Source organism: Engraulis encrasicolus, chromosome 11, assembly GCF_034702125.1.
Source record: "Engraulis encrasicolus isolate BLACKSEA-1 chromosome 11, IST_EnEncr_1.0, whole genome shotgun sequence".
In the NCBI taxonomy this organism is placed as follows: Eukaryota; Metazoa; Chordata; class Actinopteri; order Clupeiformes; family Engraulidae; genus Engraulis; species Engraulis encrasicolus.
The window spans coordinates 47,731,121-47,754,235 of NC_085867.1; the positions used below are offsets into that span (position 1 = coordinate 47,731,121).

The following is a 23,115-nucleotide window of genomic DNA, read 5'->3' on the forward strand; positions in this document are numbered from 1 at the left end:
AGAGAGAGAGAGAGAGAGAGAGAGAGAGAGAGAGAGAGAGAGAGAGAGAGCGAGAGAGAGAGAGAGAGAGAGAGAGAGAGAGAGAGAGAGAGAGAGAGACAGAGACAGAGACAGAGACAGAGAGAGAGTTACTGTTGTCTGTTTTCTCCCTCTCCCTCTCATGGCTGCCCCGGTAGTGTGTGTGTGTGTGTGTGTGTGTGTGTGTGTGTGTGTGTGTGTGTGTGTGTGTGTGTGTCTGTGTCTGTGTCTGTGTGTGTGTGTGTGTGTGTGTGTGTGTGTGTGTGTGTGTGTGTGTGTGTGTGTGTGCTTGTGCGTGCATGCGTGCGTGTTGTCAGTAGTGAGGGGAGTATAGCCTCCACCTTCTCTGAAAACTATTTGATGTATGCTGTAGAATAATGACTGCTTATTATTATAGCACAACATTAAACACAATCTCTCTCACTTTCTCTTTCGCTCTCAACCCTTCTATCCTCAATATCACTCTTTTTTTCTTCTCCTTGCTTCTCTTTCTCTCTCTCTCTCTCTGTCTCTCTCTCTGTCTCTCTCTCTCTCTCTCTCTCTGTCTCTCTCTCTGTCTCTCTCTCTCTCTCTGGCATATTTGCATTGACTGCAGGACTTTCCCATATCACATTTACACACCATGAATGCACCCTCATCCATTCTGTCACATTCAATGATGGGTGCATGCGTATGTACATTTCTGTCTGGCGATCTGTGTTTCTGCACATATAACAGTGTGTGTGTGCGTGTGCGTGTGCGTGTGCGTGTGCGTGTGCGTGTACGTTTGCGTGTGCGTGTGTGTGCGTCTTAATATGCGACCTTGCCTTCTCCACTTGCCTCCTCCACTAGCTTCTCGTCATGATGACATCACTGACAACAGCATTATATTTCAATATCTTGCAAAAGCTCAATTGTAAAGTCTTTTTCTCACTTGCAATTGGGATGGTGAATGGAAAACAGTCTCTCAAAAGTTGTTGTGGCTAGGCTGACAGCTGGGAAACTTTATTGTTTTCTCCACGGAGGAGGGGCCAGGAGGCGGGACGAGGAGACAAGCGCAAGTGGAGGAGGCAAGGTCGCATATTAAGACGCACTCTGTGTGTGTGTGTGTGTGTGTGTGTGTGTGTGTGTGTGTGTGTGTGTGTGTGTGTGTGTGTGTGTGTGTGTGTGTGTGTGTGTGTGTGTGTGTGTGTGTGTGTGTGTGTGTGTGTGTGTGTGTGTGTGTGTAAGTCAGTACAGCAGCAGAGCAGTCCTTCACAGCACTAGCATTTCTCTGCTAATCTAATATCAGAGGGTCGGGGTGTTTATCAGACAGAGAGCAGGGGTGATAGTGAAAAAAAAATCCTGAGCCTGAACTTTTTCCCCTGCTCTAACGACGACGACAAGATACTGCATAGTGACGTAACGTAGGCCTATTTTGACACATTATTCAAACATTTAATAGCCTGTGTATGACTATTATTCAAGCCTGATCGTAGAGGAAAACCCTGAACCTATAACACTTTCTGAGATAAGAATAACCTAATGGCTAATTACTATCAATGTTTTTATTTTTGCAAACTCTGTCAAGCCTGAAATCAGGCATGGAGCCTGAATACTATCAGAGCCTGAGAGAGGTCTCCAGTTGGCGCTACGGCCAGGACAAAGACGCACACTGAAAACATGCACACACAAACACGTGCGCACACAAACACACACACACCTTCAATGCACAAAGTGCAGATTGCGCACACAAACATGTACACACACATGCATGCACACACATCTACAGTAGAGCACACACACCTCCAACACACACACCTCCAACGCACACGCACACGCACACTGTACGACCAAGGACAAACACACACGCTTATCTGACAGGAAGCTAGTGAGGGGTGTTGGGTTGCGGTGGGGTGGGGTTGGGGTGGCAGAGAGGCCATGCCTTGCCAGGGAAATACCCCCTTCCTTTACAGTGCCAAAGGGCGCAATGCTGCGCTGCTGCAATGCCAACCTCACATGCCCGCCGCGATGCCAGTTATGCCAAGCTGGAGTGATATTAATAGCGCTAAAGAAACAGCAGACCGTTTGTTAACACTGACCTACATTTATGAAGAGAGCTTTCAAATGTCTGTTTAATTAAGAAAAGAATCCACACACTTCAAACGTTTCACGCTTCACTGCAGCCAGGCCTTAAGTGTGCAGATTATTTTCTAAAGTTGCGTCTTAATCTACACAGATGCGGAATGATAATTTACTTTTTTTAACACTCTCTACATTACAATGCCTGACATTGAAGTTTAACTCAGAGTTCAGATTTATTGCTTTCTCCTTCATTTCTGTTGCGTTTCTCCTATTTATTACCTCCGCCAAGGAGGTAATGTTTTCGGTCGCGTTGGTTTGTCTGTTTGTCAGCAGCATAATTCAAAAACTAATCAACGGATTTGGACGAAACTTTCTGGAGTTCTTGATAATGACCCAAGGAACAAGTAATTAAATTCTGGGGGTGATTCGGATCACGAACCGGAACCAGGACTTTTTAAAAGATTCTTCACCATTGCTGGCCTATAGGCCCTATATCTAGACAACCCTAGACCAGAAATTGAATTACGGGGACTCAAAAAGAAGGGAGAAAGATTTAGGGTGTAACATAGTCAAATGTTCTATCAAGCAGCTTCCCTGGCGGAGGTCTGCGCTCTCTGAGTACTTCTAGTTAACACTGCTTCAAGTGAAAGCGGTAGTACTTGAGAAATGTTCTGCACCTCAGTTTCACTATGACACATGACTAAGAAAGTGACAGAACATTGTGTGTGTGTGTGTGTGTGTGTGTGTGTGTGTGTGTGTGTGTGTGTGTGTGTGTGTGTGTGTGTGTGTGTGTGTGTGTGTGTGTGTGTGTGTGTGTGTGTGTGTGTGTGTGTGTGTGTGTGTGTGTTCAACTGAAATTCAACTGAAATCTCTGAGATCAGTAATCATGATAAAACGCATAAACACTAGAATCACAACTATTTACAGCGTAACTTGGTTTCAATGTGGCTAACTTTCTCTGTGTCTCTTTGTGGCACTGTGTGAATGTGTGTAACTTACAAGCTATGAAACTTAAACGTGATGTCACGGGCGTAGCCAAATATATATATTTTTTAAATCAGATGGGCCTTCACTTTCCTAAAACACACATGTTACTATTAATCAGACAGAAGGAGCACTCATTTGCTGGGCCTGATTGTAACCCATTGTGTCCTGGAGCGACATATACGCTGCATTTTGGTTCTTCATATTTGAGCGGTTTTATTAAAGATGTGGGTAAATTAGAGCTGAATGAATACATTCTCAACTTCTGTGCTTCGGATGCTGAGATATTTAGGTTTTAATAAGGAGAGTGCAGCCTTTCCCAAAAAGGGCTTAGGACAAAATGGGTTAAAGTGGGTGGGCAGAGGGGCCAACATAAGCCAACCCCCTCCAGTCTCCTTGTGGCCACTCCTCCAGTAGTTCGACATCAGTATGTTGCTACTGTAAACATAGGAGTTGCTGGGGTCAAACTCTATACTGCCTGGGTCATATGTTTCCATGTCTGCCAGATTTACCCAGTACAGTAGATCATGGGACCATGTCATAAGATTCCCCACATTCCCAGCAGTGGGCTGCACCAGCTGAGTGTACTGTGAGGTCTAAAGGAAATTTGACTGTAAAGCCCACCTTATGCCTGTACAATCTGATAAACAATGGTCAAACTAATGACGCACTAACACCTGGTGTACTCCGCCGCAGGCCTAGACGTTTCTAGGAGTTGTCTTCCAAGGCAGCAGAAGTTATAAAATATGTTCCGAGGTACAGTTCCACAACTCTACATTCCAAAGTTATATTCTTCACAATCTACTATCCAATGTTCCAAGGTTATATTCTTCACAATCTACTATCCAATGTTCCAAGGTTATATTCAACACAATTCTATAGCACCATGTTCCAGAGTTCTATTCTTAAACATTCTACAGCGCCATGTTCCAGAGTCCTATTCTTCAAAATTCAACAGCCCCCATGTTCCAATGTTCTATTCCCCACACATACAGCCCAATGTTCGAAAGTTCTCTTCATCACAATTCTACAGTCCCATGCTCCAAGGTTCTAGTCTTCACAATTCTAAAACAATACAGTGTGTTCATAGGTCCTAGATATTTTCACAGTTCTAAAGCACCATGTTCCAAGGTCATCAATTCCACAGTTCTATACAACCCCATGTTTTCAGGCTTCTTAGCTCTGCAGCTTGAGAGTGCTATTATGTTGTTGTTCTTATTACGCAACATTATCCCTCATGGTCCCTTAGTGCTATGGCACACACAACGAGTAAACATAAAATTACACAGTCAGGCCTGGGAACAAAGTGGTGCTAGCAGCTTGTGAGTACTGTATACAGTATGCAAACATGACCACAAAGCAGGTCGGTATTAAAATCCTGTTGTTATGGAGACATGTCACTATATTTAATAGGTAGGCCACTTATTGTTGCTACTTAATTTGGATAGCCTATCAGCACTCAGCAGCAAACATCTACTAATGCAAACAAAGGACTGGCCAGTGGCACAGTAGCTGGTCATTGGGGCTGTAGCAGAGGTGGAGCAATTGTAAATGGGGCCCCAGGGCTTAACACTGATAAGGCCCCCCATATGTCCTGCCAACATCATAATAGGGCCCCCACCACCAATATGGGAGGGCTCTGGGACCAGGGGCTATTCCCCTGCTTGCCCATCCTATACCTCTGCCCCTGGGCTGTAGTCCGACAGGTAAACTCAGGGTTGGTCAATAGAAACGTCCCTTTAACCCATTGACGCCTAAGGCACCTGCCAAAAAGGGTGCTGAATGCCTTAGCCCTTTTTAAGAAAAGCTGCCCTCAGCCTATAATAAACCTAAATATATTTTCTTAAGAATAAAATGAGGACTCCAGGCTCTTCTACTAGATGATTTACCTCTTAACAAAATCTGATTTACTCCTGAATCAGGTTCTTAGAATGCCCCTCAGGTTGTCAAAGGCTGAGTTGCTTTAACACAGTGTTTCTTAAACTTTTTCAGATCGAGGACCACTTTGTCCCCCCAAAAATGTTCACGGACCACCTGTCTACTGAATTGACAGCTGACGGGTGCTAATTTTGATGCAGATCACTTACTTCTTATTCACATTCACAAGCCTGGCTTATTGCGGTGAAAATGAGACTTCAGCTATGTTTAGCTTTGCAATAATATTACAAATATAGTCTACTGCTTGTCTTGGAAAAGTAGAAATCCCCTTGTGGACCACCTGAGCTCTGTCGCGTACCACTAGTGGTACCCGGACCACACTTTGAGAATCACTGCTTTAACACAACAGCTCCATTGCCAAACAGTTAGGCCATAAACACAATTTTTAAGTTGTTTTCTGTCTTTATTTGGTTGCTTTTTTATCACTTGAGTCTCAGCTCAACAAAACAGTTTCAGTTAATAACCAGGGGCATCTTTGGTTTCTAGGCAACAAGAGTCTGTTTGTACACAATGACCAAATCTGTACATTCCTTGCAACCACGCCTGGCTGTTGTTCACAGTCTGAATTTGGTCAATTGCTGAGGGTGCCTGCCAATCTGAAAACCTGCGTGTCTTTCAGAACTTTTTCTTGCTTTCCTCACAATTGTTTATGTACCAGTATGTATTGCATGGAGCAGAATGCTTGCGTTAAGTGAACAACTATATTGCATCTTTTACAGTGATGATTAGGCTGTGAAGGGTCATGCATGGACCATCATGATATATATCGTTGGATATCTTCACTCCTGGACGATGCTTGAACTGTGTCTCAGCCAATCAGATGTAGTCCATGACCTTTAATAACCACACAACCACTTCCTCAATGTGAACACCATGTTCTGGTAAGCAGCACATTGCACATTTTAATGCATACACAGGAAAGACTGAGTATCAGACCTGCAAACTCGTCAAAGAAAAAAAGGTGACAGTCTCCAGCGGAAAACAAATCTTGAGGGTAACACTTTATAATAATGTTCCTTAGTAAAGACTCAGTAAATAATTAACTAATGATGAATAAAACATTAACAAATGTTTTTATTATTAACTAAGCTTTATTAATGCTTTATAAAATATCTACAAATGATATATTCAAGATTTTACACACCTTATAACAGACTATTTTATTCATTTACAAGCAACTTGTAAATGTTTGATAAATATGAAATATTAACATAACATTTCCTAGTCATTTACAAGCATTTGTTTACATTTCCTAATCATTTACAAACGTTTGTTAATGTTTTGTTCATCAATAGTTAATTATTTATTAAGTCTTTATAATGCTTTTTTGCATCCATTATTCTAAAGTGTTACCATCTCCAGTCTGAAACATTGATGTAAAGCAGGGTTTACCTATGTTTTCATGCTGCTGACGCCAAATTCTGACCATTCCACCTGAGTGTTGCAGGAGGTATCAGACTCATCAGACCAGGCAACATTTTTCCAATCTTCCAGTGCTCTTTATGGTGACACCCCCCCCCAAAAGGTGACTGTCACCAAAAGGTGATGAGTTTAGGTGACTGCCAGTCAGCATTGCCGTTTGCAATGTACTGTGCGATGGCATACATACATGTGTGCAATACAAGCGTGATGCATAATGATGACTATAATGGCCGTGTGTGTTTGTGTGTCTCGGCGTTCAAGTGGCACAGTCCTTATCTGGCCTGTGGCATTTATGCACCATCATCTGACGGGCTGTACATCTCTCACACACACACACACACACACACACACACACACGCACGCACCCACGCACGCACGCACGCACGCACGCACGCACGCACGCACACACACACACACACACACACCAGGGGCGAGATTAGAAGGGGTGCAGATGAAGACCTCTTCTAAACCGCAGGAGACAGATTGGGAGGGGAGGGGGCATTCAGATTACTGTATGTATTAGATGGGGGGGGGCTTTCAGATGACTGTGTCCCTCAGATTGGGGGGAGGGGGCATTCAGATTACTGTATGCCTCAGATTGGGGGGGGCATTCAGATTACTGTACGCCTCAGAGAGGGGAGGGGGCATTCAGATTACTGTACGCCTCAGATGGAGGGGGGGCATTCAGATTACTGTACGCCTCAGATTGGGGAGGGGGCATTCAGATTACTGTACGCCTCAGATTGGGGGGGGGGCATTCAGATTACAGCTGGAGGTCTCTGCAACAGGATGGAAGCAAGGCCTTCTGGATCATACAACAGCTCACCATACCACAGAGTAAACAGCAACAGCAACAACAACAACAACAAAAACAACACCTGCAACACCACCACCACCACCACCAGAAACACCTACAACAACAACAACAACACCAACACCAGCAACACCACCAACAACAAAAACAACACCAACAATAACACCCACACCACCAACAAAAACACCAACAGCAACAGCAACACCACCAACAAAAACACCAACACCAACAACAAAAACAACACCAGCAACACCAACACCACCACTACCAACACCACCAACAGCAAAGCCCATAGTAACCACCACCACCAACTCCATTCTGTAGTACTGCAGCTCTCTCTCCCCCCACAGAGTAAACAGCAACAGCAACAACAACAACAACAAAAACAACACCTGCAACACCACCACCACCACCACCACCAGAAGCACCTACAACAACAACAACAACACCAACTCCAGCAACACCACCAACAAAAAAACAACACCAACAATAACAACACCCACACCACCAACAAAAACACCAACAGCAACAGCAACACCACCAACAAAAACACCAACACCAACAACAAAAACAACACCAGCAACACCAACACCACCACTACCAACATCACCAACAGCAAAGCCAATAGTAACCACCACCACCAACTCCATTCTGTAGTTCTGCAGCTCTCCCCCCCCCCCTTCTCTCTCTCTCTCTCTCTCTCTCGTGCTCTCTGTGGTACAACTCTCTCTCTCCTACCACACATCATTAAAAGGAAGTGCGGTTAGCTGAGAGGTAAGCACTACACCGAAGTCCATGCATGCACATCAGGGGTGGAACTTAAGTTTTCCCCCCACCAGTCACGGTGGCAGGTAGATTTAAATGTCTACCAGTCACTCACTGTTTTTACCAGTGAAAGTGACTGGTGGGTTGAAAAATCTACCACATCTATGCATCTCTTATCTAATCAGAATGGCACTTCAGTAGTCCGTGTTCCTTGCCAAGCTTGCTACACTGGCCGACCTGCAACAGTATGTGTGTCTGCAAACTTTGCAGCGAGAGAAAAAAGATTGATATACGATGCATGCATGCATGCCCACACATACACGTGCGTGAGTGCACACACACACACATACACACACACACACATGCACGCACAGATGCACTCACGCTTGCACACACACACACACACACCAAAGTAACTTGTTCCAACAAGTCCTTCAAGAGTTTCCTGTTTTACACTGAAGATGATAAAAGTGGAGCAAGTGTCAGAGAAAGTGTACCGCTAGAAATCTGTGGTCTTCCCACTACACCTGATTTCCTGCTGAGTCTCCAGAAAAAGCTGGCAGCCAGCGTGGGCCTTCAGGGTGCTTTGTGGGGAACCATCATGCCCCTGGCAGTAAGCTTTGGTCTGAGCTCACTTGGTGGCACTGGGACTGCAGTGTGTGGTATGGGCTCACTTGGTCGCACTGAGGCTGTAGGGTGCTTTATGGGGAACCATGGCCCTGGCAGTAAAGCTTGGGCCTGCAGTGTGTGGTGTGGGGAACCATGCCCCTGGCAGTAAGCTTGGCACTGGGCTCACTTGTAGGGCTTTCAGGCCGACCAGAACGGAGCCGGAGCTGGTGCCCGCACCAGTAACGTTCCGCACTAAAGTACTCATCTGCGAACCCCCCTGTGTTCATACCGGGCTCTGAACTTTTTCCTGCACGTGACTGTGTTACCCGGATGAACCTCCTGACGGCCACGCTGTCGTCACGGTTCGCGGAGAAAAACCTAGCATTTTGCGGTTCGCATTGCGAACCAACTTTCCGGTTCGCGAACGCAAAAATCTGTGAACACGATAGCTGGTTCGCGATTAGGTGCGGGAACGGGCACCGGCACGGTTCTCAGTTGGCCTGAATGCGCTATTGGTGGCACTGGGGCTGCAGTGGGCTTTGTGGGGAACCATGGCCCTGGCAGTAAGCTTGGCTCTGTAGTGTGTGGTGTGGGGAACCATGGCCCTGGCAGTAAAGCTTGGGCCTGCAGTGTGTGGTGTGGGGAACCATGGCCCTGGCAGTAAAGCTTGGCTCTGTAGTGTGTGGTGTGGGGAACCATGGCCCCGGCAGTAAAGCTTGTTGTGTGGTGTGGGGAACCATGGCCCTGGCAGTAAAGCTTGGGCCTGTAGTGTGCTTTATGGGGAACCATGTCCGTGGCAGTAAAGCTTGGGCCTGCAGTGTGTGGTGTGGGGAACCATGGCCCTGGCAGTAAAGCTTGGGCCTGTAGTGTGTGGTGTGGGCCCTGGCAGTAAAGCTTGGGCCTGTAGTGTGTGGTGTGGGGAACCATGGCCCTGGCAGTAAAGCTTGGCCCTGGCAGTAAAGCTTGGGCCTGTAGTGTGCTTTATGGGGAACCATGTCCGTGGCAGTAAAGCTTGGGCCTGTAGTGTGTGGTGTGGGCCCTGGCAGTAAAGCTTGGCTCTGGGCTCACTTGGTGGCACTGGGGCTGCATTCCTCCAGAGCAAGAGGAGATGAGGGGGAGAGGAAAAGGAATAGGTGGGATACTAGGGAGAGAAGGAGGGAGGAGAGAAGTAGAGGGAGAGGAGGAAGAGGAGAGAGATGAGGAGGCAAAGCAAGAGGAAAAGAAAAGGAGGAGGAGGAGGGAGAGGAGGAAGGAGGAGGAGGAGGATGGAATAGAGGAGGAAGGAGGAGGGAATAAAGGAGGAGGAGGAGGAAGAGGAGGAGGAGGAGGAGGAGGGAATAGAGGAGGAGGAAGGAGGAGGGGGAGGAGGAGGAGGAGGGAATAAAGGAGGAGGAGGAGGGAATAAAGGAGGAGGAGGAGGAGGTGGAGGAGGAGGAGGTCACTTAAGAGCCGGGAGTTCAAGAGGTGAGTGTGTTTCCCAAAGCTCAATAGATGGTCTGATACACACAGGAGGCCCTTATGGGGCATGTTGCTTCTCTCACAGGCAGTGTGTTTGTAGCGTGTAGGGCATGTGGTGTGTGTGTGTGTGTGTGTGTGTGTGTGTGTGTGTGTGTGTGTGTGTGTGTGTGTGTGTGTGTGTGTGTGTGTGTGTGTGTGTGTGTGTGTGTGTGTGTGTGTGTGTGTGTGTGTGTGTGTGTGTGTGTGTTTGTAGCGTGTAGGCATGTGGTGTGTGTGTGTGTGTGTGTGTGTGTGTGTGTGTGTGTGTGTGTGTGTGTGTGTGTGTGTGTGTGTGTGTGTGTGTGTGTGTGTGTGTTTGTGTGTGTGTTTGTAGCGTGTAGGCATGTGGTGTGCATGTGGTGTGTGTGTGTGTGTGTGTGTGTGTGTGTGTGTGTGTGGTTGGGATAGGTGTGTGTGTGTGTGTGTGAAGCGGGGGGGGGGAGTGTGTGTATTGGAACAGTGGATGAGAGAGTGAGGGACTGGCTAGAGAGAGAGAGAGAGGGAGGGAGAGAGAGAGAGAGAGAGAGAGAGAGAGAGAGAGAGAGAAGAAGAAGAAGAAGAAGAAGAAGAAGAAGAAGAAGAAGAAGAAAGAGAAAAACACAAGAAGAGAAAGAGGCAGAAGGAGAGAACGGTAGAGAGAGGGAGGTCTGGGCTGTGCCTGTGCCGGTGGCCTACAAAGGAGTGCTCGTAGTAGAGTGACAGGATGGAAGGGTTAAAAATACTCCGCTGATGGCGGAAGTTCAGGAGGTTTTGTTCAAGAGCCTCGCCGCCTCGTCTGAAAACCCCTACGCCTTGAAAACTACTACACTCACCACACCACATCACAAATATGAGATGGTACTTCTAAACAAGACAAGTAATAATTCATAAAGGGGGAAAAAAACACTTTAAAGCACATACACCTCCAACTCTATTCGTTTGGGCACTGCTCCATGCAAGGAGCATAGCAAGCCCATAACAGTGTTAGTCCAAAAACTGAGCTTGATCTTGAATGCCATTACTTGAAGTTGAATGTCAAGTTCCAAAAATAAATCCATCCGTTTACACCTAAAATCTTTCCACACTCCGTGCCTGGATGGATGTGACTCTACACACAAACCGTCTGTAATGCCGCGATCACACCGAAGGCGCTGAAAGAGCCACAACGCTGCTGACTCCTGCCTGGAAAGCCCTAGCCAGGGGCGTTGAACGAGGCAAACGATTCAACCTGAAGCGTTCGGCCAGGAATCTCGACCAACCGAAGCTCGTGTTTAGAAAAATGTGAACATTCCATTGGCTGACGCCCTGCCGCTGCCGAGCTCATTACATATTTTTAGATGAAGTTCAACTTCTGCCGCCCTCGGCTTTTGACGCTTTTGATGCCCTCGCCTCTAGAAACACTCCCGACGCGTTTGCCTCGTTCGCCGCCTGCTCTCCCATACAAAGTCAATCACTTCCGCATCTTTCCACGCGTTCAATGCCCGCGGTGTGACTGCACGGTAAGACTCCATAAATGTAATATGAAGAGAAATATCACATATACTCATGGTCTCTCAACACTTAAATTTAGCATGCACAACAGTAAAATATATTATGCTGCTACATTATATTACTACAATTGGCAGATGCTTTTATCCAAAAGAGTCCAAACAGAGTAGCACACAGTACATGATCAGCACAATACTGCATAAGGCATGGGGAATCAACACGGCATAAAGGCATAAAGGGCCGTACACACACATCGCTGTTATTTACTAGCTTCTCACTTGCTCGCCTACTCGCCTCTCTTTCATGGAACGTTCATGGAAAGTTCCCGCGGCTTTAACTGCCAATGAACAGGCGAGAAGTACCAAACTCTGCCTTCCAATTGGTTACTCACTTACTCGCCTCACTCGAAGATAAAATATTTTCAACTCGGGATCCGCCCACATCGCATCGCTTGTACAGTACTCGCCTACTCGCCTGCTAGTCTCGCTGGAACACATTGACATTCTATTGAGTTAATTCGCTGAGCGAGTAACTAGTAGTGACGTGTGTGAATGGCCCTTAAGAAGGTTAGCACAGGTGAGTGAGTGACTGGAGCTCATTATGATAAGAGGAAACTTTGGGCTGACTAGAATACATTACAACGATGGGACACTTTCTCAAAAGAGCAGAGCCTTCCCATGCATGCGTATAGTACTGTAAGTAAGGCTTAAGGGTATTGATCTAGAGCAGGGGTGGGGAACCTATGTCTCGAGGGCCGTTTGCTGCCTTTGAGGCCATTTTATCCGGTCCTCGATATAACTTTAATGTTATGCAGCTTCACATGAAATATGGCATATTTTGTTAAGGAATTTGCAATGCAATTAAGTCATATTCAGGGGACCTAGAGAAGGTGGGGTCTGTTTCAAAGGTGGCTGCCTTCAATATAGGCCTAAAGTGCAGAGGGAAATCCTGGTTTGTGTTCATAGACATTTACAGCCCTCGGATGAATTTGAAGTGGCCCCTCGAATGAAAAAGGTTCCCCACCTCTGATCTAAAGATACCCTGTTGAGTTGTACTCGCACGCATACGCATACGCATACTGTAATCCAGGAGGAGGCCCCAAGATTACGACAGCATGTCAAATGTAACCCTGGAGTCCAGATGATCAGATAACAGCTGGCACCGCTCTTGGTATGCCATTCCTCGAGTACCAAGAGGACCGGGCGGCCTCCCATGGCGGAGCACGACAGAGACATGTGGAGAGGGGGGGGTCCTCACGTCCTTTACTGACCTCCACACTTGTGTGTGTGTGTGCGTGCGTCCCAGCAGGACCGTTATTAAGACACTGTGGTGCCCCCGGTCACTAATACCCAATAGGTGCCCCCTTTATGAACAATATATGTAAAGTCTGTGTCAAGCCCCGTGTACATCGAAGGCGAACTAGGCGACCTGCGCGGCGGAAGTCATTGTTTCTCTATGGAGGAAAGGCGAATAAACCTACCAGAGCGAATTCGCCAGGAGCGAAGATTCTTGAGCGACCAGGGCGAATTTTGACGATTAAACTCAAGCTAATCTTAAGCGAATTCGCTATGACGCGGTTCGGCGAAAACCAATTGGAACGTTCATATCGAGGAATGTCCCAGGCTGTCAAGACAGAGCCGTTATGTGATTAGCTGAATCAAACATGTCAGTGCAGCGTCCAGAGCAAATAAAACTAATTCATGGCGAAACTTCTTCAACCACCCCAGCTACCTGGGTCGCATAGGTAGTGCCCGATGTACACGGGCCATCATGCAGTGCCCCATAACTGGTTGTAAGTGGTTGGTGCCCCTGGGCCCTGTGCCACTGCCCCTTATGGATAGTCAGGCCCTGGTCCCGGTCACACCTGGGCCATAACTGGCTAATGTTTGGGCCTCATCTGGCCAGCCTGTGTAAATGCACGCACAGACCGGAGCATGCATGCACGCACGCACGCACGCACGCACGCACGCACGCACACACGCACACACGCACACACGCACTTGCCCTTCAACTGCTAATATAAGGCAGATAAGAATGTGGTCAGCCGTTCACATGGGTGGTCATGCAGTTTTGCTTAGATCGTCCTCTATCTCTTTCTCTGAATCTCTCTCCCTCTCCCTCTACCTCACACAATGCAGTACCGTTAAACTACCCAAGCAAGATAAGCAAGAATGCAGTCACGCTTGCGTGGCTTCTTATGCAATTCTGTTTTAGACTACACTACACTACAATACACTACACTACACTAAAGCGCGTGCACACGCGTGCACACGCACGCACACCCAACTCCAAAAAGCTTGAAGCAAAAACAAATGCATGCAAATCATGGTTTAATCATTAATGTGTCAAGTCAAACAGACCTGAACGATAGACAAGAGTGATCTTCCAGAGGTGAGCTAGAGGGTAAGAGTAGACACTGCCTTCCTCATTCTCAGCATTAGCTGTCACTCAGCATGGACAGACAGGCATGGTCATGTAGGCTACTGTAGCCTACAGGAGGTAGCCTTGTTGCTAGCATGTCATGGGCTCCTTCCTTCACATGGCTAACTGATCTTAGCTTATCTAGCCTACAAAATGGACACAACCTCTTGTTTGCGATTACAACAGCTGGGCTCTAAAGGCTCAAAAACAGTTTTGTTATGAATAGAAAGCTAGTCAAAAGCCAAGTACTTTCTTTTGGGTGATCTTCCCCCTCCACTGTAAGACATGTGTGCACAGTCAGTCAACAACAAGGTTAGCAACTGTGTGCAAGCTCAGCTGGCTTCCAACAGGACTAGCAAGTTTGTGTGTATTTGCCGTCTGATGGTTCAGAATACTTGAGTAGTTTCCGTTCTCTCTTGCATACCTTAACAAGTACAAATTCTTCATCATGTGTTAGAAAGCCTGACAGATCTCTCTCTCCCCCTCCACAAATGGTAGCTGCCCCCAGGGCACCACACGCTGCTTGCTTTTAAGTGTCATCTGACTAAAGGTAGTTTAGAAAGAAAGCAACAAAGCATACAGTTCACCCCCACCCACTCTCTCTCTCTCTCTCTCTCTCTCTCTCTCTCACACACACACACACACACACACACACACACACACACACACACACACACACACACACACACACACACACACACACACACACACACACACACACACACACACACACACACACACACACACACACACACACACACACACACACACACACACACAGTCCTACCCACTACGATTCAAACCCTTGCCTAAATGAGCACAAGATGAGTTAAAACGTTTAAAGACACACACACACACACACACGCGCGCGCGCGCACGCACGCACGCACACACACACACACACACATACGCGCGCGCACGCACGCACGCACACGCACAGCGCCCTACACACTCATTACTGTTCTGTCATGTGGCCTGTCCAGTTGTTTTTGAGCCTTGCCATCGAATGGCAAACTTATGGCTCATTTGATAGGGACAGATACACATCCTGTAGTCCAACAGAAACTATCATAGCATTTATAGCCAAGGCTAATTTCCAATGCCAATCCCTAGAAGGGCTTTTATGGATTTTTTCAGCATTACTGAAAGGTCTGTCAGATTGTTGTTGTGTGATTGTAAGATTTACATTGCACAAACAGTCAGCCCATTGCATTGCATTACACCCCTATGACACACTAGCTAGTAGACAAGTTTCCTTTTTAGTAGCCTGTGTGTGCTATGAATTGTTTCCGAGCTCTTGTGTTAGTGAAATGGTGTTGGTTAGAAAGCTAGCTGAATGTTATGCTGCTAATAAGTGAGTAGAGTGTTGCAAACAAGTCTGTAGACTGTTTGGTCAGTCAGTCGTTTGACAGTTATGAGACACAGCAGTGGGTCAGTTGGCTGTTGTGAGACAGTCTGTTGTTTGTTGTGAGTCAGTTGGTCTGTAAGCTGTCGTAGTGACATCAAAACTCGATTGTGCTGGGTCCTCTGGCTGTTGCGAGTCCATTTACAAGTTGGCTGTTGTGATATAGTTAGCATGTGCAGAACTACTGTGATATAAGTTACTCGGCTATTGCGAAACACTCAGTCATCTGGCTGTTGAGAGAAACTAAGCGTGTTGACTGTGAGAGAGTGTGGTGTCTATTATGAGATCAGTAGTCTGTTGCCTGTTGTGAAATAGTAACTCTGTTGGCTGAAAACAGTTAGTCTGACTGTTGGCTATTGTGAGTTAGTCAGTTAGTTGTTGTGAGAACGGTAGTCAGTTGTTTTGAAAACAGTTAGTCTGACTGTTGGCTATTGTGAGTTAGTCAGTTAGCTGCTGTGAGAAGAGTAGTCAGTTGTCTTGAGAACAGTTAGCCTGTTGGTTGTTGTGATATAGCAATCCGTTGACTGTTGAGAGATCAGTAGTCAGTTGTTCTGTGGTCAGTTACTCTGTTGACTATTGTGAGCTACACAGTTAGCTGTTGTGAGATCAGTAGTCAGTTGTTTTTTTTTGTCAGTTAGTCTGTTGGCTGTTGGGACACAGTTAGTCACTTTAGCTGTTGTTAAGTTAGTCTGTTGGCTGTTGTGAGATAGTAGTCCGCTGACTGTTGAGAGATCAGTTGTCAGTTGTTCTTTGTCAGTTAGTCTTTTGGCTATTGCTTGCGAGTCAGTTAGTCACTTAAAAGCTGTTGTGATATGAGTAGTCAGTTGTTGTGAAATGAGTAGTCAGTTGTTGTGAAATTCTTCTCACCTGCTGCTCAGCATCCGACTCATAATCCTCATCTTCTGCACTCAGCGACATGACCAAAAGAAACTCCTCGTTCTTTCTTTCTTTCTTTGCTCTTCTTTTTGCTCTTTCTTTTTGTTCCCCTCCTCCTCTCTCTCTCTCTCTCTCTCTGACTCTCCACACACACACACTGCCCCGTGCCGCGCTCAGTCAGGGTCCACCACGCTGCGCTCACACAAAACTGACATGGCTGAAGTGAAGAGGGAGACTGCCTGCCTTGCCTGCCTGCCAGATGGACCTCCTCCTCTCTCTCTCTCTCTCGCTCTCTTCCTCTCCCCTCCCCCTACTTCCCTTCCAGGCCCCGCCTTCATCTCCTCTCCTTCCTGTCCTGTGCTGTGCTGCTGGCCCACGCAGCCCGTAGGCCCCTCCCTCCAGCACCCCCGCACACACACACACACACACACACACACACACACACACACACACACACACACACACACACACACACACACACACACACACACACACACACACACACACACACACACTCAGTCAGCCCTGAAGGGGACAGAGCAACAGGAGCAGCACACAGCCAATTGGAGCGCAGTATGCAAATGAGGCTCATGAATATGTGAGCGTGTGTGTAAGGTGCTCCCTGACCAGTGGCACACACACAGCACAGGGCTCTGAATATTGATGAGCGAGCGAGTGAGTGAGTGTGGAAGCTGGGGTAAGGGGTTGGATTGTGTGTGTGTGTGTGTGTGTGTGTGTGTGTGTGTGTGTGTGTGTGTGTGTGTGTGTGTGTGTGTGTGTGTGTGTGTGTGTGTGTGTGTGTGTGTGTGTGTGTGTTTGGGACAGATGGCAAAGGATTAGAAAAGACACAATAAGGCTTCAGATGAAGCAGCTGGCTTTTAAATGGGCCAGACACACCACACCACCCCTCTCCTCTCCTCTCCTCCTCTGTCCCAACTGGGGTGTAGGCAGCGGCACAGCAGGCAACAAGACACAACACACACACACCACCACTGTCCTACAACAGCAACAACAACAAAAGCACACACACGCGCGCGCGCACGCGCACACACACACACACACACACACACACACACACACACACACACACACACACACACACACACACACACACACACACACACACACACACACAGCTGGGGCACATGACATGACCGGCTCCTTTTTGGCACAAGCTACAGTACGAACGCTCCAGTCCTCCACGCCCTCCTCCCCAGTTCCATGGAATGCTGGGCAGAGGGACTTCCAGGGAACTGAGCTGAGCTGAACAGAGCAGAGCAGAGCAGAGCAGAGCGGCCTGCTGGGAGCGACAGGAAATTGCATCACAGTGCTTCCCACGAGCCAGCAGAATAAAAGGAGAGGCCGGTCCGACATAGCACAGCACGGCACACCCACTGCTGAAGCAAATGGTCACTTCCCGCAAAAAAACAAAGCACATCTCTTTTCGTTTGCTTGTTTGCTCTTTTTTAAATACAGCACACACTGCCCAGGTGCCCGCACTGAGTCACTGGCATGCATTCACACGTGCACTGCACACGCTCACACACCAAAACATATTCATCAGTGCCACATAGTGTTTACACATTTATGATAGTGATCTGAATTTCCATGCGTTGAAAATAATGCTCACACGATGTAAAACACAGCAAAGGAAACAAGACTATTGACTAGCATTACACAACTCCAATACACAGGAATAACAGAATCGTTAACTATAACACCACCCACACAGAATTACACAACTTCCCACATAGTCAATGATCACCTTACACACACAAATGAATTCTACTCTTAAATTGTACGCACTGGGTCCAGGGCTCTAATGCAGCGGTTCCCAAACTTTTTTTCCCTGCGCACCCCCTTATACATTTCAATGTGGTTTGCGCACCCCCTGAGCCAATATTTTGGTGTGCTGATGGCCGTGCAAGTATGGATTCACTGCTTGTTAAGCACAATCGTTTTTGGGGAATCCTCTTTTCCAATAGCCTTGGAATTTAACTACACTTCAGATGGACCCTTCCAGCATACAATGCACCATACCATTAAAAATTACTTAATGTTCATTAATACTGGATAAAAACTACCATATCAGCCATTGCTCTATTCAGCTCGCGCACCCCCGTAGCCTCTTACTGCAGCAGGGGTCGCCGGCGACCCAATTCACTTGCTGAAAATGCTTAACTACATCACAACAACATTTTTATGACATTACAGAGAGCCATAGTGCTGCGCTAAGGGGTTAATGCAGGCCGTGCACCCCACTTTGGGAACCCCTGCTCTAGTTGATGCCCTTGCCAGTAACTGCATTTGCATGTCTGCTACTGGGTAATGGTCAGGAGGGATGGCTGTTGGCAGGGTTGCCAGATGAGGCTGATGATTTCCAGCCCCAAAAATGCTCAAAAAACCCACCTGGAAGCACTACATCCAGCCCAATTCTATTGATTTCTATGGCCAAGAATTGGGCGTTTGACATTTTTACCCGCAGGCGTCATGCCATCCTAAGCAGCCCAATAAGGCGGGAAACCGCCCAATCTGGCAACACTGGCTGTTGGGTGTTGTGGCCGTTATACCTGGGTCCGGTGCCAGGAGATAAGACCCTGCCAACCGGTGCCAACATCAGGAGAGATAAGGCCCTGCCAACCGGTGCCAACAGCAGTGGCCATGTAGGGCACAGGGCCACATGGCAATGCCGCTTCACACAAATTAGAATTACTGTAGAAACAACACTTTCATCCACACACACACAAGCAATAACATACGTACATGCCCGACCGCCCGCCCGCCCGACCGCCTGCACACTGTACACACAAAAACACACACACATGCATGTGCACACACATGCAAACACGCGCGCACACACACGCTTGCATGTGCACGCACGCACGCACATGAACACACACGCACGCTAGGGTGCATCAAATGCCCCCTATGAAAAAATATTGCCTTGGCCCTATAGTAAAAATTTTCTACACCCAGTAAAACACACACTGTGTAAAATATTTTGAAATTTGGATGAAGTCTACCGGAGCCACCAGCCCCATGAAAATAGAAAATAATGGTGAGAGTCAAAATCTTGGAATAGAAATGGACATTTTGGTGCATAAAGTTACCCAATAAAAACATATTGCCTCAGCTGTGTGATAAAAATGTTCTATGCACAGCAAAATCACTCTGTGTAAAATATGTTGAAATTTAGATGAATTCTACTGGGTCCACCAGGCCCATGAAAATACAAAAGAATGGTGATAGTGATGGGCAACCTGGATTCCAACATTTTTACTATAGGGCCAAGGCAATATTTTTTCATAGGGGGTGTGATGGAGTGACCATCACTAGGGTTGTGTGTGTGTTCTGACTAACATGCCAACGAGCCTGGCTCTTTGGTGTAGCGCTCAGAGCCCCAGTTTACTACCCCAGATGGTCTGGGTTCGAGTCCCAGCTGGGCAACTCTACTCCCCTTCGCTACAAATGGTGTCAGAAGTGGGATGGCTACCGTGAGGCCATCGGAGGCGTACTCATTGTGTGTGAGCCGTAATTCCATGTGAGGGACCCCCAGATTGGTGACCCCGGTGCGAGGGACCCCAGTGATGGGTGAAGCATTGATTACAGGGCACGCTGGATGGGAGAAGCATGATGGGCAGTTGCGTGAGGGACACCATGAGTGTGTGACGCACACGGGTGCGCTTCCCGAAGGGGAAGGCAGTGTGATGGAGTGACCATCACTAGGGTTGTGGATGTGTTCTGACTAACATGCCAACGAGCCTGGCTCTTTGGTGTAGCGGTCAGAGCTCCAGTTTACTACCCCGAGAAGGTCTGGGTTCGAGTCCCAGCTGGGCAACTCTACTCCCCTTCGCTACAGGGGGCGTTTGATGCACGCACACACGCACACACACAGCCTTCCAGTGCAACTGTCCAACACTGACCCCAGTCACCTCAACACCTGTGACTAATAAAGAGGTGTTCTTTATAGGGGAGGGTAATGGCAAGGGGTTCACGATTCGATGCGCATCACGATACACATGCCAGAGATGCATGAGATATTATCATGATGCATTGCGATACATGTATTATTACGATGCATTGTGATATTTACTTTTTTCAACATTGCTTTGCCAACATTATACAATAAAAATATAGATTAAAAACTATGATACTGTAGTTTATATGTAGAATGAGTTGCAAAAGGCTAATAATAAAGTTTAAAAATAATACTGATGATGATTTGAAGCTTGTGAGCACCATCACATCATATCATGTGGTTGTTTTCTGGACTAAAGGGTAACAGAACTTTGAAAGGACACATCATGATACTTCGCCCTTGCATCGCAACACAGTGTCGTGACTGCGTATCACGATGAATCACGATTCGATTCAATATTGTCACAGCCCTAGTGTTCATCATTTCAGAACATTTCAATCATATTAGAATATCATCTTTTATTTAACGGCTCCCCCTTCCCTACTAAAATAATAGTACTCTTAGTCAAAAAGAGGTGTAATTTATCTATGGAAAGTGATATGCCAACCCGTCACATGACAAAAATCCTCAGTTTAATGGACAAAAGCAGCAAGCAATCAAACTTTATGGAAGTATGGTAAAAGGACATATCTGACAAAAACTGTAATACATTATTGATAACATGTTACTGTCTTTTCAAAATAATGCCTTACATTACAATGTTACTAAATTTAAAATGTAAGGCATTACACTACTTTTGCATTAATTTAGCTACTTTCGCCCAACTAACTGTAGGCCTAAATATGGATCTGGCGATTTACAGTGTAAAAAAAAGCTAATGAGTCATGACTTTTTCACCTCTCGTCCAGGAGGTGTTTTGGCAGCATGCAGACTAAAAACTACCAGGTTCAGGAATAGCGTCTTTCTAACCCACTACAGTGTACACGGTGCAATGCATGCAACTTAAGTTACCGGTACTTTGCATAGAGCTTGAAAGTGACGTCACTTCCCCCGATTTCATGAGACCTCAACAGCGTTTTTAGCCGAAAATCGTAGCATGTAATCCAATGGCGGTATTAAAATGATATTTCGATCCCCTTCGAGTTGTGCCATGGGCTCCACATATGTTGTTTCTGATATTTAGGGCCCGAGCACCGTAGGGCGCGAGGCCCTATTGTTCTTGCTCGGATTATTATTATTATTATTATTTTTCTTTTTGCTCCTTGTTCGGGTCCGCCATTTTGTCTGAGAAGCATTTGGTGGGACGCAATTTGGCACGGTGGTCGGAAATGGCGACCGCTACTCAGAACCAGATTTAAGGGTGCTCACCCCCAATCCTCTAGCGCCACCAGCAGGCCAAAATTTCAGGGACATTTTTGCTTGTAACTTTTGAACTGCCGGGCCAATTTTCAAAAACCTGGTATCCCTGGAATCCTTGGGCCTAGACAAATCCAACGCAACCCATGACGTCATTTTCCGCCAGGATAGTTTTCCCGCCATTTTGAATTTTGTGAAAATCAATAAAAATGCTATTTTTCCCGCAATTTTTGACCAATTCGCCCGAAACTTGGTTTATAGTATCTCTGGACTGAGCTACACATGAGGTCTCAAGGCATATTGGATATCTTTTATCGTTTAGCCTTGACAGCCAATCAAAAACGGCCTAAAACGCGCCTAAAACTTGCCAAACAGGAAGTGAAGTCATATCTTGGGAACCCATTGTCACAATCTTCTGAAAATTGTCACAGACATGTCCATATATACCATGACCCACCACAACAAAATTCAGGTCGCTAGCTCAAACTCTCTGGCGCCACCAGCTGGTCAAAATTTTAGCTACATTTCTGCCTGTAACTTTTGAACCTCACGCTCAATTTTAAATCTGGTGGTAGCGTTGAAATCCTTGGGCAAAGACGAATCGAACGATCCCTATGACATTATATCCACCATTATAGAATGTCCGCCATTTTGGATTAAGTCGCCAAACAGGAAGTGACGTCATATCTTGGGAAACCATTGTCAGAGTCTTCTGCAAATTGTAACATGCATTCTTGACCATCCCAGGACCCCCCACAAGAAATATCAGGTCGCTAGCTCAAACACTCTAGCGCCACCAGCAGTTCAAAGTCACCACCCACCAACTGGTCAAAGTTTTAGCTACATTTCTGCCTGTAACCTTTGAACCACATGCTTGATTTTAAATCTGGTTGTACCGTTGAAATCCTTGGGCCAAGACGAATCCAACGCACCCTATGACAGCATGTCCACCATTTCGAAATGTCCGCCATTTTGCATTTGCTGAAAATCGATAACGTGCTCCTAATCCTTCAAATTTGGTCGGATTTTCACAAAACCTTATACATTATATTCTCGGGAGCACTCTGAAGAGATTTGTAAAAGGGTTTTATTACATCTTTTACGGTTTGGCCGTGACAGCCAATCAAAATCCTCCTAACACCCCCAAACAGGAAGTGAAGTCATATCTCAGCAACCAATAGTAAGAGTCTTTGGAAATTGTCACACACATTCTTGGCTATCCCATGACTTCCCACAAGAACTTTCAGGTCCCCATTTCTGCTTGTAAAAATTACATGGCATGGTTGTTCAGTATGGCGCATTTACAAATCCAAAAATGTCAGACTCAATAGAACCCCCTGCAGAGACTTGTCCGAAGCTGGCATATATGTGGATGCAGTGGCTACCAGGTGGAGTACCACCATGTTTTAGGCGAATTAATTGCTATAAATGTGGAAATTAAAATATTTTGCATGCGTCTATATCATTGAAATTGCAATGCAAAGGGATACCGAGAGGTGAAGTGGACAAAACGGCAGTGCTACGACAATGACACCTTCTCCTTCCTCATACCTGTCAGAAATGGTTAAGCTTCATCCGTTT

The 23,115-nt window shown here is 46.5% G+C and overlaps 1 protein-coding gene and 1 long non-coding RNA gene across 2 annotated transcripts in view; one reads left to right on the plus strand and one right to left on the minus strand.

Annotated features, from left to right (window-relative positions):
- Nucleotides 1–23,115, minus strand: part of kdm2bb (lysine (K)-specific demethylase 2Bb) — an 81,005-nt gene that overhangs the window by 24,452 nt on the left and 33,438 nt on the right. The window lies entirely within an intron of this gene.
- On the plus strand, nucleotides 3,315–5,929 carry LOC134458465 (uncharacterized). The gene is made up of 2 exons (XR_010036580.1): nucleotides 3,315–3,829; nucleotides 3,867–5,929. It is a non-coding gene; the product is annotated as an uncharacterized LOC134458465 (long non-coding RNA).